The sequence below is a fragment of the Hordeum vulgare genome, chromosome 1H, assembly GCF_904849725.1.
Source record: "Hordeum vulgare subsp. vulgare chromosome 1H, MorexV3_pseudomolecules_assembly, whole genome shotgun sequence".
NCBI lineage: Eukaryota > Viridiplantae > Streptophyta > Magnoliopsida > Poales > Poaceae > Hordeum > Hordeum vulgare.
The window spans coordinates 346,956,494-346,972,173 of record NC_058518.1 but is presented as its reverse complement, the minus strand read 5'-3'; the positions used below and the strand labels follow the sequence as shown (position 1 = coordinate 346,972,173).

General features: G+C 47.4%; 1 pseudogene; it reads left to right on the top strand.

Annotated features, from left to right (window-relative positions):
- Positions 1-10,003: 10,003 nt before the first annotated feature.
- Positions 10,004-13,141, top strand: LOC123435411 (annotated as a pseudogene).
- Positions 13,142-15,680: the final 2,539 nt, after the last annotated feature.

Here is a 15,680-nt window from a genome sequence, read left to right as displayed (position 1 = left end):
GCCAAAAGGCATGGATCTGTAAGCAAAGGTACCGAAAGGGCAGGTGAAAGTGGTTTTCTCCTGATCAGATTGTGCAACTGGTATTTGGGAGAAACCAGAATAACCGTCTAGAAAGCAGAAGTGTGTGTGTTTAGACAGTCTTTCTAGCATTTGGTCGATAAAAGGCAAAGGGTAATGATCTTTCCTAGTGGCTTTATTCAATTTCCTAAAATCGATCACCATCCTATAGCCAGTAATAATCCTCTGTGGGATCAATTCATCCTTATCATTAGGGACAACGGTAATACCTCCCTTCTTAGGGATGCAATGCACCGGACTCACCCAATCACTATGAGCAACATGATAGATAATACCTGCTTCCAGGAGCTTTAGTATTTCTTTTCTTACTACCTCTTTCATCTTAGGATTTAATCTCCGTTGATGATCAGCAACTGGTTTGGAATCAGGATCAGTTTTAATCTTGTGCTGGCATAGAGTGGGACTAATGCCCTTAAGATCATCAAGAGTATATCCAATAGCAGCACGGTGCTTCCTCAGAGTTTTTAGTAACTTCTTTTCTTCATGCTCTGAGAGGCTAGCACTAATTATAATAGGATATATCTCTTTTTCATCAAGATGAGCATACATAAGAGTATCAAGCAACTGTTTAAGCTCGAACACGGATCACCTTTTGGTGGGGGTGGATCCCTAAGTAGTTCAACACGCAAGTTATTCTTAAGGATAGGATATTGTTCCAAGACAACTCTATCTATCTCATCCCTTTCATCCATATGCATATCATTTTCATGCTCAAGCAAGTATTGCTCTAAAGGATTAGTAGGAGGCATGGCAATAGAAGCTAAGGCAATAGTTTCATACTTACTAGGCAACTCTTTTTCATGAGGTTGTCTACTAAACTTGGAGAAATTGAACTCGTGTGACACACCTTCAAAGCCAACAGTGACAGTTTGCTTCTCACAGTCAATATGAGCATTGACAGTATTGAGAAAAGGTCTGCCAAATATGATGGGACAAAAGCTATCTTGTGCGGTAGCAAGAACGAGGAAATCAGCAGGATACTTCGTTTTACCACACAAGACTTCAACATCCCTAACAATTCCCACAGGGCAGATAGTATCTCTATTGGCAAGCTGAATAGTGACATCAATAGGTTCTATCTCAATAGGTGCAATCTCGTCTTTGATTTCATCATATAAGGATTGAGATATTGCACTAACACTAGCACCCATGTCACATAAACCATGATAGCAATGATCTCCTATCGTAACAGAAACAACAGGCGTGCGAACAACATGCCTATGTAGCGTGAGGTTTAGCAATTCTAGCAGCATCTTCACAGAAGTGAATATCATGGCCATCAACATTGTCGGACAGGAGATCTTTGATAATAGCAATGCTAGGTTCAAGTCTAATTTGCTCAGGGGGTCTAGGTGTTCTAATGTAGCCTCTACGTATCACAGTTGAAGCTTTAGAATGATCCTTTATCCTAACAGGGAAAGGTGGTTTCTCAATGTAAGCACTGGGAACAATAGGATCATTATAGGCAATGACTTTCTCTTCAACTGGATTGGGTTTAACTACATTGACTTCTAAGGGAGGATGATATTTAAACCACTTCTCTTTGGGGAGATCAATATGAGCAGCAAATGATTCACACAATGAAGCTACTATCTCAGAGTCAAGTTCGTACTTAGTGCTAAAATCACAAAAGGTATTTGTTTCAACAAAGGATTTAACGCAATCAAACTTGAAATTCATACCTCACTCCTTACCTTCTTCAAGCTCCCAATCTTCAGAGTTGCGTTTAATTCTTTCCAATAAATTCCATTTGAAGTCAATATCTCTCTTCATAAAAGAACCGGTACAAGAAGTGTCAAGCATGGTGCGATCATCATGAGAAAGCCGAGCATAGAAGTTCTGAATGATAATTTCTCTCGAGAGCTCATGATTGGGGCATGAATATAACATTGACTTAAGCCTTGATAACCCACAAGTATAGGGGATCGCAACAGTTTTCGAGGGTAGAGTATTCAACCCAAATTTATTGATTCGACTCAAGGGGAAGCGAAAGAATATTCTCAAGTATTAGCAGTTGAGTTGTCAATTCAACCACACCTGAAAGATTTAGTATCTGCAGCAAAGTACCAGTAGTAGAGTAGGGTGATAGCAGCAGTAGCAACAGTAACCAGTAGCAGCAAAGTAACATCAGTAGCAACAGAGTAACGGTAGCAGCAGTGACAGCAGTAGCAGCAAAGTAACGTAGCAAGGACCAGTAGTAAAAGACTCGTAGGCATTGGATCGGTGATGGATGATTATGCCGGATGTGATTCATCATGCAACAGTTATAACACGGAGAGATAAGTAACTAGCTCTAGTTCGTCAATCTAATGTAGGCATGTATTCCGTATGTAGTCATACGTGCTTAGGGAAAAGAACTTGCATGGCATCTATTGTCTATCCCTCCCGTGGCAGCGGGGTCCTAATGGAAACTACGGGATATTAAGGTTCTCCTTTTAATAAAGAACCGGACCAACGCATTAACACTTGGTGAATACATGAACTCCTCATACTATGGTCATCTCCGGGAATGGTTCCGACTATTGTCACTCCGGGGTTGCCGGGTCAATAACACATAGTAGGTGACTACAACTTGCGAGATAGAATCTAAAACACACATATATTGGCGACAACATAATAGGTTCAGATCTGAAATCATGGCACTCGGGCCCTAGTGACAAGCATTAAGCATGACAAAGTAGTAGCAACATCAATCTCAGAACATAGTAGATACTAGGGATCAATCCCCGTCAAAACTAACTCAATTACATGATAGATCTCATCCAACCCATCACCGTCCAGCAAGCCTACGATGAGATTACTCACGAACGGTGAAGAGCATCATGGAATTGGCGATGAAGGAAGGTTGATGATGACGATGGCGACGATTTCCCCTCTCCGGAGCCCAGAACGGACTCCAGATCTGTCCTCCAGATGAAGAACAGGAGGTGGCGGCGCCTCCGTATCGTAAAACGCGATGAACTATTCTCCTTGATTTTTTTCCGGGCGAGACGGACTAAATAGAGCTGAGATTGGAGGCGATGAAGCAACATGGGTCCCACAAGCCTGGTAGGCGCGACCAGGGGGGTGGCCGCGCCTCCTGGGCTTGTGTCCCACTGGCTCACCTCCTCTGGTGGATCTTTGCGCAGGTATTTTTCATTAATTCCAGAAAAATTCTCCGTAAATTTGCAGGTCATTACGAGAACTTTTATTTCTGCACAAAAACAACACCATGGCAATTCTGCTGAAAACAACGTTAGTTCGGGTTAGTTCCATTCAAATCATGCAAATTAGAGTCCAAAACAAGGGCAAAAGAGTTCGGAAAAGTAGATACGACGGAGGCGTATCAACTCCCCCAAGCTTAAAGCCTTGCTTGTCCTCAAGCAATTCAGTTGATAAACTGAAAGAGACAAAAGAAAAACTTTGACGAACTCTATTTGATCTTGTTGTTGCAACTATGTCTAACTCATATCGAGAGTTTCAACAAGATCACAAGCAAACCACATAAGCAAATGACATCTAGGTCTCACGGTAAACTTATGTCAATGGCATAATCAACTAGCGAGCAAATAATAATAAGTCTCAAACGTCAACACTTCAATCAAAACAATCATGAAGCAGTACGAATAGATGGTATCTCGCTAGCTCTTTCTGAGACCGCAAAACATAAATGCAGAACACCTTCAAAGACCATGGGCTGACTAAACATTGTAATTCATGGCAAAGAAGATCCAGTCACAGTCATACTCAACACAGTTAAAAGCCAAGCATAAAAATGACAGAGGTGCTCTCTAATTGGTGCTTTTATAAGAGGAGGATGACTCAACATGAACATAAATAGACAGGCCCTTCGCAGAGGGAAGCATTGATTTGCAGAGGTGCCAGAGCTCAAGCTTTGAAAACAGAGATAATAATTTTGGGTGGCATGCTTTAATTGTCAACGCAATGACTAAGAGTTCTCAACATCTTCCATGCTACACATGCTATAGGCGGCTCCCAAACAGAAAAGTAAAGTTTTGACTCCCCCACCACCAATCAATCACACTCCACGGCTAGCCGAATCCTCGGGTACCGTCCAACCAACATCAATCCTGGGGGAGTTTTGTTTGCAATTATCTTTTCGATTTGAGCATGGAACTGGGAATTTCAATTACCGGCCCCTTTCTCGTGAATGATAGTGAATAAACACATATCGAGGATAACACGCCTAGCATGGAAGATACTGATAGCCCCCTGTCACCACATGAGCGGTTCGGGCATGCAAAACAGATTATTTCTTGAAGGTTTAGAGAGTGGCACATGCAAATTTACTTGGAACGGCAGGTAGATACCGCACATAGGTAGGTATAGTGGACTCATATGGAACAACTTTGGGTTTATGGAAGTGGATGCACAAGCAGTATTCCCGCTTAGTACAAGTGAAGGCTAGCAAAAGACTCGGAAGTTTCGTGATCATCATCATCAACTTCCTCCTCAACCGGCGTTGCAACGACAGGGGTTTCCCCTTGCCCTGCGCCATCATCCAAAGGGATCAGAGGTTCGACAACCTCATCAAGTTCTATCTTCCTCCCACTCAATTCTTTCGAGGGAAATCCTTCTCAAGAAAAGCTCCGTTTTTAGCAACAAACACTTTGCCCTCGGATTTGAGATAGAATGTATACCCAACTGTCTCTTTTGGGTAACCTATGAAGAGACACTTTTCCGTTTTGGGTTCCAGCTTTTCAGGCTGAAGCTTTTTGACATAAGCATCACATCCTCAAACTTTACGAAACGACAACTTTGGTCTTTTGCCATACCACAGTTCGTATGGTGTCGTCTCAACGGATTTTGATGGTGTCCTATTTAAAGTGAATGCAGCTGTCTCTAATGCATAACCCCAAAACGATAACGGCAAATCGGTAAGAGACATCATAGATCGCATCATTTCTAACAAAGTACGATTATGACGTTCGGACACACCATTATGTTGTGTTGTTCCACGCGATGTAAATTGTGAAACAATTCCATATTGTCTTAAGTGAGCACCAAACTCGAAACTCAGACCTTGTTTTGTCTATGTATCCACACATGTATCTATGTTTTCATTCAATACAATTATAGCATGGATAATAAACGATTATCTTTAAATAGGAAATATAATAATAATTATTTATCATTGCCTCTAGGGCATATTTCCAACAGGACAGGCCCACGATCGCGCAATGCGAAAAATGACCGCCAAAAATACCTCACCACCAGGATTCGATCTCGCACCCTCGAGCTAGCACACGGAGACCCTAGCCACTGGACCAGCTAATGCTAGTGAATATTTACAGCGCGAAAGTTATAAAGAACAGAAATGTAGTCACGCTATTTATTGCGCATTACACTATAGAATTTATATTTTATATTTTTCAATTATCTGAAAACAAGTTCACATATTACAAATGAAGTTCAAGAGCATGCAAAAAAAGTTCACGTATTCAAAAATTAATTCGCAATATAAAAAAAATATGTATTAAAAAAAGTGCACGAAATTAAAAGAATTTCATCAATTTTCGAAAAATATTCATCGAATTTGAAAAAGGTCATCCAAAAAGTACATCAATTTTGAAAGAGGTTCAACGATTTTGAAAAAAATCATCAATTTTGAAAAAGTTCATCAATTTTGAAAAAAACTTCATCGATTTTGACAAAAAAAATCATCAATTTTGAAAAAAAGTTCATCGATTTTGAGAAGAAGTTCTTTTTTTTTTAAAGTTCATCAATTTGAAAAAAGGTTCAGGAGTTTCCAAAAAAATATGTTCATGAATTTAGAAAATAATTTCCTCTATTTGAAGAAAACAATTATGAATTTTGTAAAAAGAAAGTAGAAAAGGATAGAGAAAAACAAGTACAAAGGAAAAAGAGGAATAAAGAAATAGAAGGAAGGATGTATTTCATGACACGTAGTGATGTGGTCGAGTTGGTTACGCCTGGTTCACTATTAACCCGCCATGTAGTTCGAATCCTATGTGGCACCCGTTTTTTGCTATTTATCTGAAGTTCATGAAACAGAAAAAAACTGAATGATTGGCCGGTCCAACTAAAACGCGGGAGTAGCTGTTGCATGCGTTGGTTAGAGAAAAACTGTACAAACCGACGTGTGCAGCGCCAAAAAGGAAAAGCCCCCCACTCGTCCTCTCCTCTCGCTGAAGGCGAGGTATAGAGGACCCCGCGGGGATGCGCTGGCGGGCAAATGATCTAATTTTGGTTTGTCATGCAAGGTACGTAGAGTGGGTACTCAGTTGAGCTGAGCTTTTCTTTAAGGGTAACTAGGGTTTTATTTCAGGCTGCAGATGGGAGTGGAGTTAAATGGGACTCCCAAGCCCATCCCACTTAAATTACATTACTGGGCTCTCGTTGGAAAGGAAAAAGATTAAATGGGCTACCGCTATTACCCCGTCGGGAACCCACTTAACCCATTCGTCCCTTGTTTGTCGTGGACAGAGAGGAAGGAGGCGCCGTCGCGCAGGCGCGCAACAGATCGAGGCAGAGGCACTCTCGTCGCCGCCTCATCATTTCTCTTGCTCCTTGCAGCTCAAACGCAGGCTCGGCATGCCATCCTGCTCGTGGCCATCGTCGTTGTGCTCCTCGACCGCGACCTGAAACTGGACAAAGAGAGAAAGGAAGTCCAGATCTATTCAACAATAGGAGAAAGCTACAACAATATTGCAAAATAACTGCATACAAGTTAAGCCGATCCTCGCAGGTGAACAGATTCGCAGGTAGACCAAGGTGGTCAACCAAATCGCTCCCAGATCTACCAACCTGCAGGTGAAAATCAGTTTTTTCAGTGTGATTGTGAAGCCCGCATGCATACACCAGAGGGAGACCAGAAAAAATGTAGTTGAATTCTGGAAACGGCGCACCAAATCCTGTAGTTCAACCCCATTGCGAGAGAGAGGGGAACCCACCTGGTGATCTTCCTCGTCTCCTGGGTGAGGCGGCGGAGGGGACGACACCAAGCGGGAGCATTCTCGACATGCTGGGCATCTGGGGTGGGACGAAGGAGAATCCAAGGAAACCCCATGTTTTAGTGGAATCCCAATTATCCCAACTAACCTACCCAAAATTTACTGGGTTGCTAGTTATCATCCACTAAACCTTGGTGGGACTAAGTGGGACCATGGTGGGACTCTCAGGAGCAGTCCCACCTGCAGCCTGAGTTTTATTCAGAATTCATAACATGCGGGATACAAGCAATATCCGGCAGAACCCCTAGCCACACATGGCGACCCACCTTTAGAGACACAACTCATTTTGCTAGAGAGTGGGCTTCAAAATTATTTTCCCTAAACTCAAAACAGAAATCTATGAAAGCAAAATCACTAGTACTAAGTTGAATATCATTCAGGACATGTGCATATGAAGCTGAAGTTCCCTTCCCGACCTCAAGGCAATCCGAGGCAACAACCAAATGCCGAATGTTCAGGTCTTTTGCCAGAGCAATGGCCTCAGAGCAAAGCATGTACCTCCAGAACCGTTGGATGAAACCAGGCCATCAAAAACTACAGCCGCTGAGCTGAGCTGAGCTAAGATCCTGAGAAGAGGAAGAAAGGCCCTGCGCAATGGCGGCGTGCCGGCACCCCATTGCGGCCCATCCATCTAGTGCTCCCTCTGTCATAAAATAACTGTCTTGATTTTGTACTAGCTTTAGTACAAATTTGTACTAAGCTTTAAGATATTTATTTTGAAATGGAGGGAGTAGCATGCATGACTGCGTCCTCTTTCTAGCTTTCGTCGACGCCATGCCTTGGCCACAGTTATTGGCAGTCTGCGCGTCACGGAAGGTACACCGTTACCCTGCCCTTCCAGTACGAGTTTTTTTTTTTTTTTTGATCTCCCGGTACGAGCTAAGCCACTAATTAACCTGTGTACTCGATGGTGCTTGAAGGCTGCTTTTTTTTTTTTACACCGGGCCCAGATTGTCAAAAGGGGCCATTGAAGATCGCACGGCCGTTCAGTCAATCATCAGATGGTTAGTAGTACTTGCAGCTGTGCTACGTTGCAGCAACTTGCTTTTGCTGGTTAATTAGGTTGGACGACGCTGCCGAGCAAGTGTCTTTTTTTTCTTCTTTGCGACGAGGAAGCAAGCGTCTTCCTACCGTGACTAAATGGAAGAGATTAAATGGAAGAGATGATAACTATCTGCAGATCCAAGAGAAAAGGGGGCTCGGGAGTGAGAGATCTTCACAAGTAGAACATTAGTCTTCAAACTAAATGGTGGTGGAAACTAGAGGCCCAGAATGGAATGTGGCAAGAGGTGATCAAAGCTAAATATTTTAGAAAAGATGACGTGGCTATAGTGAAGAGTAAATTTGCAGATTCGTCGATTTGGAAGGCCATTAGGAAGGTGAAGCCTTATTACATGGCTGGTAGAGGAGTCATCCTAAATTTTGGCAACGTAGCGAGACTCTGGCTTGATCCTATTCGCGGTAATCCATTGCTGAAAGACACGTATGCAAACCTATTTTGCATTTGTAACCATCAAAATATCACGGTGGCTCGATTCAGAGCTGGGGTTGATGCTGATTTGTTCAAAAGACAGCTACACCATTCTCTTTTGTGTCGATGGAGGAGTTTAAAGAGAGTGTGGGGGGAGTGGGTTACCTTTGATGTCCCGGATCAAATTGTATGGATCTGGAAAATAAGAGGGTATTCTCTATAAATGAGTGTATGAATATCTGGAAAGAAGTATAGGTGGATGAGATTATAGATGGATCTGAAAGACTAAAATTCCTCTTAAAATCCAGATCTTCTTCTCGCAACTCTTTCAGGATGCCATTCTTACGCACTATGTGATGAAAAGGAAAAAAATGGATCGAAAACCCTAAATGCTCGTTCTGTAAAGAGCGGAAGACATCGCAACATTTATGTTTTACTTGCCCTATTGCCAGGGTGGTGTGAAGAACGATCGGATGTGTTTTTGATACTAATCTGGGTCCAAATGATATCTGGCAGTATTTTTCGTGGTGTTATGTGTTTCTTCCTGATGGGGTTAGGTTCTACACCTTTGAACTGGCAGCAGTTTGCTGGTCAATCTGAAATTGTCGTAATCCTGCTACTTTTGAGAACAAGAAGCTGAAATCCCCTTTTGATGTGGTTTACGCTACTTGTGTCTATCTTACTTATTGCGCAAGTTTGTTGACTGAAGCTAATCGGAAGGCGATGGAGCATGGAGCAAAGACGGTGAAGAGCAATGCATTTAGCATGATGCGGATGTGTGCTGCCCCCGTGAGTACCAAGTGAGGATGGAAGTTGCAAGCAGTGCCTTAGTTCTGTAAGGTTTTGGCCCCTGCGTGGGTGACTGGTCGACTAGTTGGAGGGTCGGATTGTATCGTGAAATGATTTAGACTTGTCTTCTTTTTATCCTGGTTTGTTAGGCTAGCTGGTGCGTTTTATGGTGTTTTAGAGTTTTCGTTATGTGATAGGCTGCTCCATGACGAATGTCTATAGCGGATTTCCTAAAAATGCTTTATACTTGCTTCCCTTTCTAGTTTTCCTTTGTTGGTCCTTTGTATTTCCGTTATGTTTGATAATGGAAAGGAGCTTCCCCGGTTAGAAAAAAAAAGACTATGAGTATGTGTGCACTCAAAAAAATAAAATAAAAAACTATGCGTGAGTCACGGACTCAGGAATCGGGGCAGTGGCTCCGTCTTAACTTTGAACAGGCGTTTGGATGGCGATAAGCAAGCGATCGATCCTGCCGTTAAGGCGACGGTTAGAGCGTCAGGTCAGGTAAGGCATCCAGTTCAGCCGGCCATACGAGCGATCACATCCCGTTGATTTATTTTATTTTTTTGAGCAAACATCACATCCCGTTGATGAGAGAGATCGCAACCCTTAATGGTGGTGGGCTTTCCTTCTTGGGCCGTGGAGCTAAGGAGGTACGGAGCAATGGACGAGCCGTTAATTAGCGCCGAAAAGCTTGAGTTAACGTTGGCTGCCAGCGTGATCTCCTCCAACGACCTGCCTCGTTTCTCGGTTGTCAAGCCTCAAACCCGTTCCAACTCACCGCGCACACACCTACTCTACTCCGGCAGCACACAACACAAGCCTCCTCTCCTCTGTCCCGTCGCGTCTCCATGCATACTCCACGGCTCGGCTTCCGCCACCTGCAGCCTGCAGCCATGACCGCCCCCGCCGCGCCACCGAGGAAGCTATCGCCGCCCGCCGCGCCACCAAGAAGGCTGTCGCCGCCCGCCAAGAGCCCCCCGCACCGCCTCCCCCATCCTCACCCCCCACCTCACCGTCGGCCGCCGACGACGCAGCGGAGCCACCTCCACGGGCAGCAGCAGCAGCAGCACAAGCACCAGACGTCGGCGTGGAGCGTCGGCTTCCTGAGCGCCTGGCTCACGCAGCGCACCCCAGTGTTAGGCCTCCGTGGCTGGGTCCTCGTCGCCGCGGCCGGGGCCGCGGTCGTCCTCGCCGTCCTGGTGCTCACCGTCTGCCTCTGCCGCTGCCGGCGCCGGCGCCGGCGATGCCCCCGCGTCGCCCCGAGCCTGCACCACGGGGGCGCGTCCAGGTCCATGAAGCACCACTTGCATCAGGCGATGGCGGACAAGGAGGTCGTCGAGGAGCCCGTCCGCTGGCACCCGCCGCCTCCGTGCGAGCCGCCGTTCCAGCCGCCGATCGAGGTCATCAAGGCGGAGCAGAAGGCCCCGCTGATCACGGTCGAGTCTGCGCGGACCAGCGGCGAGGCGGCGACGAGCGTCGCCGGGAGCGCACGCGGATGGAGCACCGATAGCGGCGCCGGCGGCGACGCGGAGGCCGACGAGTCGCAGCGCGGCTGGGGCCGCCGCTACACGCGCCGGGAGCTGGAGGAGGCCACCGACGGGTTCGCCGCCCAGAACGTGCTCGGGGAGGGCGGCTACGGCGTGGTCTACAAGGGTGTGCTGCGAGACTCCACCCTCGTCGCCATCAAGAATCTGCACAACAACAGGTAAAACCTCGTTCCAGAGCTCGAATTTTTTCGGTATCAATCGAGTTTAAGCACATTGTTCAACCATTTCAATTCTCTGTGTTGGCTTCGAAATCTGGAAAGACTTGAAATGCAAAACTCCCACTGAAATCGCACTCTGCTGTTGAAAATCCTCTCAAATCCCGATATTGGTGTGATCAGTAGTACGAGTGTTCCTTTCCCATTCAGTTGGGCGCAACAAACTCGGGCAGTTGTCAGATTTGAATTTTCAGATCACGAGTAGTACTACTCCGCAACCATGGCCAGTAGTAACTGCCTCCAGCGGCCTTCTCGGACACCAGATGTTCAAATTTCAAGACAGCGATCACCAACTTTTCCATCTTCATTTCAGGGGCCAGGCCGAGAAAGATTTCAGGGTGGAGGTGGCGACGATCGGGCGGGTTCGGCACAAGAACCTGGTCAGTCTGCTCGGCTACTGCAGCGAGGGCGCCTGCAGGTAAATCAGCAATGCAATGCCACATTTCTTCAGTTACCTCTGCCTGCCCTCTCTTCACATCCCTTAATTCGATCCATGTCACTGCTTTGCTTGGATGGATGGATGGATGGATAGGATGCTGGTCTACGAGTACATGGAGAACAGCAACCTGGACAAGTGGCTACACCATGAGGAGGGCGAAATCAGTCAGCTCAACTGGGACACAAGGATGCACATACTTCTCGGAACCGCTAAAGGGTACTGTAATCCTTCACTTTCCTAGTATCCTCTAACATGTGATTGTTCAACAAAGCATGGATTAAAAAACAAAAAGATAATACTATGGCCGATTAGGAGTAGGGGAGAAGTATGCATGGTGCGTCTGAAATCTGAAAACAACGTTGGCAGTGCTACTCTTTGCTTAAACGGCACATGTGTCGAACACCCAAAGTCTGAAACATATGCGCACTAGCTACAACTGATGTGCATCCTGTACCTGATCTGTTCAGGTTGGCGTACCTTCACGAAGGGCTGGAGCCCAAGATCGTCCACCGAGACGTCAAATCCAGCAACATCCTCCTCGACGGGCAGTGGAACGCCAGGGTGTCCGACTTCGGGCTCGCCAAGCTCCTCTGCTCCGAGGCGTCCTACGTCACCACCCGCGTCATGGGAACCTTCGGGTCAAGCCTCGACTGAATTTCCATGTCACCGTCGCGTAGAGTTTGTTTACATGACATTCGTCGCGCCGCGTTGCAGGTACGTGGCGCCGGAGTACGCGCGGACCGGGATGCTGAACGAGAGGAGCGACGTGTACAGCTTCGGGGTGCTCGTCATGGAGATGATCACCGGCAGAACTCCGGTGGACTACACCAGGCCGGCCGCGGAGGTCAGCTGCCCTCACCGTCGTTTTCTTTCTTTCTTTCTTTCTTTCTTTCTTCTCTACCGCACTTTGATCGGCTTGCACTGCCGGTGCAGTCTTCTCTGGTGGAGCTGAGCTTTCCGTGCTGACGCATCGCATCCGTGGTGATTCGTTTCAGGTGAACTTGGTGGAGTGGCTGAAGCGCATGGTGGCGGAGAGGAGGGTGGAGGAGGTGCTGGACCCGACGCTGCCGGAGGCGCCGCCGTCTAAGGTGCTCAAGCGCGCCGTCCTCGCCGCGCTCCGGTGCGTCGACCCCGACGGCACCCAGCGGCCCACCATGGGCCACGTGGTGCACATGCTCGAGGACGACCTCCGGTTCAGAGACGTACGTCGCCGTTGCCATACACCCGCATTGAACTGCAACTGTGTTTTTGGTGTCGTCGGTTGGGTTTCAACCATGTGCTGCTCCATGCAGGAACTCCAGCTTGCCAGGGGTCTGTCGGCCCACGCGTCGGCGTCAGCGTCGGCGTCGTCGTCGTCGTCGAGGAGCTACCAACGCAAGGAGTGAACGCCATGGACGTGGACGGACGAATGGCTGTGTTTCCTTGGCATTCGCGCACCGAATGTTCTTGTACAAGCTAGTCGATCGGATCTTTTTTCTTCTCCGGTTGTGTTTGTTTGCATGGCAGCAATGACTCGATCAACACAGCAGGCACACGGCCGGTGCATAATCAAGCCTAGCAATAGTACGAGTAGTTCACAACTTTATATGATCCACATAACGGAAGTGCATCTATGCTTCCCCAGAGTACTACCTGTGTCACTTTGGTGTCTTCTATGGTTGCTTTAGTTGTTTAATTTCGGCTACAATCCAGCTCGAAGCTTGCGTGGTTGCCATCATTCACAACGCTCGTCACACACTTCAGAAGTTCAGCCCGTACGTACGGTACGACTCGCCATGGCACCACTCTCACAGTGGGTGCCCGTGTCAAGCAGGACGCAAGAAAGAGATGTCTTCAAGTGAGAGCCGTCCCATGAGGTATGGACGTTAGGCCAAACGAACAGCGCGTGGACGGACAGGTCACGCGCCCTTGTTCCTCTCGCCCGCCTATAGGAGACACATCCGTCCCATTTTCCCTTCATTTCGTCCAAACTTTCCCGCGCCCCTTCCCTCCCACCTCCATGGACGGCGACCCGATAAACCCTGACGATGCGGTCGGCCGCATGCCTTGCGGCAAAGAAGAAGGGACCCATAAAGGCTCGATCCAAATGCACACCGAAGGAGATCGCCATCCTCGACACCGAAGCGATGAAGAGAAGGGGCAGACAGGCAAAGGCAAAGGAGTTAAAGACGGTTCCGGCCTACATCGTCGAGGCCGACACCCAACGTCAAGCGGGTCATCTTGCCGACGTTGAGAGAAGGAACCCGTTGTCGCCAAGGCGCATGCCCTTCTCATGCTTGGGTTGGCACAACCAGCGCCAGCCATCTTTCGGTCGCTGCCATGGCCACAACGAGCACAGGATCATCGGTCGGTCGTCCTACTCGGTTCACTTCACCGAAATCGTCCACCAGACCCGGTCCACTACCTTACGGCCATGGGCAGACGTGGTTCTCCACGTCGTCGGAGGGCAGCGTGGTCGCTCCGACAACGCCCACGGGTGTCACGACCTCAAAGTGGCGTCAGGGTACAGTAGCGCTGTCCACACGTCCAAGGGACGCAAAGGAAACAATTTGAGTTGTTTCCGACGGCAAGCTTGCGCCCGCAAGTTGTTCGATGTAATGGCACAACCGACGCCCATAGTTGAAGACCGTGATTGCTCGGCGTTCATGGAGAGCGTCATCTTCGAGGGCCGTGGCGAGGCCTTCCAGCACCATGGACAAGGGCGGACTTCCAATCCCGACGAGACCTAGAGCCAGGACGGCCGCGACCACTATGAGGACACTGATTTCGCCGGCCATGATGAAGAGGAAGACAACCATGGCAACTCATGGCATGAAGATGATGACTTGTATTGTGAAGATGTGGAGGAAGAGATCGACATTTCGCAAGAGCCATTGGTATTTATCAATGAGCTCACCCAAAGGGTCAAGGCACAAAAGAATAAGCAAAGTATTCGCACGGGGTCATATACCCAAAAGGAGGACAAATTGATTTGCGAGAGTTAGATTGAGATAGGGGAAGATCCGATAAGAGGTACCGAGCAAAAAAGGTGCCATCTTTTGGGGGAGGGTTTACAAAACCTTCCGTGAGCGAAGGAAGTTTGCCCCCTATCAATTTGAGAGCACTCGCAATATCAACTCAATCCAAAAGAGATAGGGGTTCATACAACAACAATGCAACAAGTATTGTGCAGCACTTGAGAGCGTCCAAACACGTCATGTGAGTGGCCTTGGCATTGGAGACTTGGTATGAACCTCCTGCCTTTTCATTTTTTGTCCATTCATGTTGGCATGCTTTTCATTTTCATACATGTTGTGTCCTTCGCTATTACATTAGCATCATCATCAATGATTGTATAGGCATTTCTTTGGAAGCATTCAAGGCCTGTCACAAGAACAAGCCGTTCACTCTCACGCATTGTTGGGTGCTCATCAAAGATTGTGGCAAGTTTAAAGCCCCATATGCCGCTTGTAAGAAGAAAGGAGGGAAGAAGGTCGTGGCTGATGGGGGAGACTTGCTCAAGAGGCCGAGGGGCAAGACAAGCTCGAAAGCCGATGAGAGGCGTGATGCGTCTTCCATTGCCTTGCAAGGCACTTTGAAGAACATGATGAGCCAAAAGAAAGTGAGGGACGAGAGGGGGAGTAAATGAAGATATATCTAGAGTTCCAAACGAAAAAGCTTGCCATGGAGGAGGTCGCAGAGAGGAGGAAGCTTGATATGAAAGAGGCAATGAAGAGGAGGAAGCTTGACATCGAGGAGGCCGCTCAACTCAAGAAGCTCGAGTCACCATGGCGGACACCAAAGCTAAAGAGGCGGCATCCGCGTTCATGAGCATGGACAAGACCAACATGTCGCCAGAGAGGAAGGCTTGGTTCGCGAATCGACAGAAGGAGATATTCGCCCGAGACGGGCTGAACTAGGTGAGGCCTCAGGATGTAGCCAACATCCGTTCATTTTGAAGGCTGACTGGTGTGTCGACTACTGTCTTTGTTACTGTCGTCAAAAACTTGTTCATTTTAAGGACGGGTTCCTGTATCAACCGCTAACTTTAAATATTTGTTGCCGGCATAAGACTGTGGCCGACGTGAACTAGTGTGAACCGCGGCCGCGGTGAACATCCTTCTTTCTCATGCTTGCATGCACGAGGACAAGATGTGACCGCGCTTTGGGCACCCGATGAATGCA